The sequence below is a fragment of the Callorhinus ursinus genome, unplaced genomic scaffold (assembly GCF_003265705.2).
Source record: "Callorhinus ursinus isolate GAN/ISIS: 27379988/994484 unplaced genomic scaffold, GSC_fseal_2.0 scaffold77, whole genome shotgun sequence".
In the NCBI taxonomy this organism is placed as follows: domain Eukaryota; kingdom Metazoa; phylum Chordata; class Mammalia; order Carnivora; family Otariidae; genus Callorhinus; species Callorhinus ursinus.
In genome coordinates this window covers 2,864,483-2,868,613 of record NW_027397139.1, presented here as the reverse complement: position 1 = coordinate 2,868,613, position 4,131 = coordinate 2,864,483, and the positions used below count along the sequence as shown (strand labels likewise).

Here is a 4,131-nt window from a genome sequence, read left to right as displayed (position 1 = left end):
ATTATCAAAAAGACTGATGATAACAAGTGCTGACCAGGACACCGAGACGTTGGAGCGCTCTGTAGGCGGCTGCTGTGAACGTATAAATGGTGCAACCCTTTGGGAAACATTCTTTCTGCATAGAAAGTCAGACATGGAGTTACGACATGATCCAGCAAGTCCACTCCCAGATATATAACCACTAGAATTCCAAGCCAGGACCCAGGAGAAATGAAAACATGTCCGCCCGAAAACGTTCATGCCTGTTCACGGTGGCACATTCACAACAACCCAAAAGTCGAAACAACCCAAATGGCCATCAGCTAATGCATAAACAAGCGTGTCCATCCATACACTGGAACGTTATTCAGCCATTAAAAGGGAGTGAAAATTAATAAAAGCAAGCCTTATTAAAATGGAGGCCAGCAGGGGGAGCCCTCGTCCCTACCCTGGTCCTCAACGCAGACCAAGGAGGAAGCCCAGCACCCTGCTGGGATCTCAGTGCCCCAGCAACAGCCCAGCCAATGAGAGATGGTCACAGCCCAGCCAATGAGAGACAGTCACAGCCCAGCCAATGAGAGATGGCCACAGCTCAGCCAATGAGAGATGGCCACAGCTCAGCCAATGAGAGACACTCACAGCCCAGCCAATGAGAGACAGTCACAACTCAGCCAATAAGAAGCCATGACATGTTGAATCCCGTTTGCTCCAATGGACATTTTCTTTGGAACAGCCCCGCCCATGTCCCCTTCTCTATAAAAGAGCGGTCCTCCCGTCCTTCTCCAGACTTGCCGGTGGTTTGGTTGTGGCTTGTGTGTCCCATGTTACAATTCTCTGCTATTCCCAGATGAACCCATTTTTCCTGGAAAATTAACTGGCGGGGTTTTTTGTAAGATTTTATTTATTTATGTTGAGAGAGAGAAAAAGCACAGCAGGGGGTAGGAGCAGAGGGTGAAGTCAGGAGCAGACTCCCCAGTGAGCAGGGAGCCCACATGGGGCTCCATCCCAGCATCCTGGGATCACCACCCCAGCAGAAGGCAGATGCTGAACTGTCTGAGCCACCCAGGCGCCCCACTGACCGTTTATTTTTAAGGTCAACATTCCTTGGTGATCATGCATGGACCCAGAGAAGACCCCACCTCTCCAAGCTGCTGAGCAAACAGGTGCGGGTCCCACAGAGCCCACTGCGCTCACTGCTTTCTCCCCCACCCTGAGCTGGAGGGTAAGTTTTGTCCTGGGATCAGAGCCCTGCTCCCTGTCTGCGCTCTGCAGGGTCTATGCGGACCTGGGTTAGGGGCTTCTCCTCTCTGACACTACTCATTTGGCTTTTGTTCCCCTCCTTTTCAGAACTGGACTGTTCCTCTCGGATCTGTGCCCTTTGGAAATGCGCTGGCCTTTGGTCTGACTCCTGCTGAAACGGTGTTCTTCGGGACATTTTCCTTTTTCTTCTAGAGAAAACCCTCTAAGAAATGGGATCTCAGTCACCAAAATGCTTTTTGGGCAACACCGCCTTCTTTTAGTTGTAAAAACCAGGCCCCCTGCTCATGTGCATGTCTAATTAAGTGGACTGAACCAAAAGAGACATAGAACTTCAGTGGTCCTTCCGGGGACCTTTCCATCTCCCCCAACTTGTTTTACTCAAAATTAAGTGAGAAAGTTGTGGTTGCAAAACAACAAACAACCAACAACAAAAACTGAATGGATGCCCACTTTAACTGGTACCTGAGGCTTCCAAAGGTTTTCAGGATTCTAGCTTTGGCTCTTTGCAAAATACTCCTTCTAAAATAACTGTGGAGGGGGCGCCTGGGTGGTTCAGTCGGTTAAGCGGCTGCCTTCAGCTTGGGTCATGATCCCAGGGTCTTGGGATGGAGCTCCACGTCCAACTCCCTGCTTGGTGGAGAGCCTGCTTCTCCCTCTCCCTCTGCCTGCCGCTCTGCCTACTTGTGCTCTCTCTCTCTGTCAAATAGATTTAAAAAAATCTTTAAAATAAAATAATAAAATAAAATAACCGTGGAGGCTCCTGAGTGGCTCACTTAACCATCTGCCTTCGGCTCAGGTCATGCTCCCAGGGTCCTGGGATCGAGCCCCACATCAGGCTCCCTGCTCAATGGGGAGTCTACTTCTCCCTCTCCCTCTGCCTGCCGCTCTGCCTACTTGTGCTCTCTCTCTAATAGATAAATAAAATCTTTAAAAAATAAAATAAAGTAGGGCGCCTGGGCGGCTCAGTTGGTTAAGCAGCTGCCTTCGGCTCAGGTCATGACCCTGGAGTCCTGGGATCGAGTCCCTCATCGGGCTCCCTGCTCGGCGGGGAGTCTGCTTCTCCCTCTGACCCTCTTCCCTCTCGTGCTCTCTATCTCTCATTCTCTCTCTCTCAAATAAATAAATAAAATCTTTAAAATAAAATAAAGTAACTGTGGCCAAAGATAAATAAATAACTGGCCAACAAACCATCGAAAGGTGTTTGATACCTCTACCCCATCCGCACCTCCTGTGTACCCCGCCCTCATCATAATCCTTTCCCTGAATGTCCCCTTTCCTCTGAATCTTGCCCCAATCCTTCCTCTCCTGAACCTGTTAAAATGGGTCCCTTTACAGTTAAGTCTTCTCAGGATCCCCTCAAACCCCATGTTTCTTATGTCCCCTGGACTAAGGCCAAATTTTGGGCCATAAAGCGTTTCCTAAAGTGACTGAGGATCCCCATAGGTTTTGTGAAGAATTTAACATAATTATTCAAACCTACAAGCCTGGTTTCTCACATTTATATCAACTAGTCCACATGCTTATTGGCGAGGGTCAAGCCACACACGGGACGAAGCCGGCCCAATTGCAGCTCCCTGAAAGGGACTTAAATAAGCAAACTCCTAACCTTTGGCAAATGTTAGAACACTTGCTGGAAATCTCCAAGAAATGCAAGTAGCTTCTCCTAAGCCAGCTGAATGCAACAGACCTCAGGCTTGCACAGAACCTGCTCTGAGATCATGACAATCAACTCCAATTTGTCCTCCAAAGGACTTTTGGTCCTCCTGTAGACACTGATCCAGCCGGGTAGCATCTAAATCTATGTTTACTAAGGGGCTAAACTGGTATCTTCTCCCTTAGTTAAAAGGACCTTCAGCTGACAAAACAAGATAGACTTCAATATTGGAAAAGACTGATGGCTTCTATTCAAAACAACCATGCTTTGGGAGAGCAATCTTCACCGCGCCCCCCTAGGGGAGGAAGACGTCAGCAGGACCCCAGCTACCTGAGGAGGTCGTCCCCTAAAAAGACACTTCCAGGTTCTCTCCAACCTCGCTGGAAGGGCCCTTGTCAAGATCTGGCCAGCTGCCCAACTCTGGGCCTGGGAAGGAGGTGCCTCCATCTTTGGGGAAAAGGAAGGTCCTTTTGAGGAAGGAGGGATTGATTCTCCACTCACCTGTGACCAACTCCGGAGAAACCAGCAACCCTCCATCTTCTGCGTTCCCCTCGTGGGGATGCACAAGGTGCTGGGCGGGTGGGAATGGAGGGGCCACGCAGCCCCCAACCTCCCCCAGTCCTCGTGGCCACCACACTCGGGGCCTGCGCGGCCCATGGAGGGGCTGCAACATCCCCATTTTGCAGATTAGCTCAGAGGGATTTGGCTGCTGACTAGGCCAGGGTGGCCAATGAACTCAGGAATGGGGTTCCGGGATTGCCCCCCCAAAACTCCCTCCCCATCTCAGACACCAGTGGGCGGGGCACCAGGGCCTTTGTCCAGCCAGCCTTGGGCATGACCATGAAGCATCCCCCACCGTGTGATGGGACGGTGCCCACACGCCCACACCACCAAGACCAGGGACCCTCCAGGGGCACCAATCCGGGACATCGGCAGCCAGATCGCTGCTGGGCTGAACAGTGGCAATGCCGGAATGCCCCCCATCATCCCATGGCCCCTCTGGGAAGTGTGCTTTCTGGAGTCCCGTCTGAACCGTTAACCCTGATCTACGGTGTCAATCAGACACCAACCTCAGACCCTTCCCCATCCCAGGGAAGGAGGCTTAATGTGAAAGCCACTTGACCTTGAGAATGGAGCAGAGCCTTGTTAATGAGGCACCACCTCTGAGCAACGATGCGGTCATGGGGGTGACAACGGGGCACGGGTGAGTTCATTAAATTTTCGTAATGAGCCAGTGC

The 4,131-nt window shown here is 51.1% G+C and overlaps 1 long non-coding RNA gene across 1 annotated transcript; it reads left to right on the top strand.

Annotated features, from left to right (window-relative positions):
• The first annotated feature begins 776 nt into the window (after positions 1 to 776).
• LOC141371567 (uncharacterized) lies at positions 777 to 2,113 on the top strand. The gene is made up of 3 exons (XR_012376637.1): positions 777 to 868; positions 1,073 to 1,201; positions 1,327 to 2,113. It is a non-coding gene; the product is annotated as an uncharacterized lncRNA (long non-coding RNA).
• Positions 2,114 to 4,131: the final 2,018 nt, after the last annotated feature.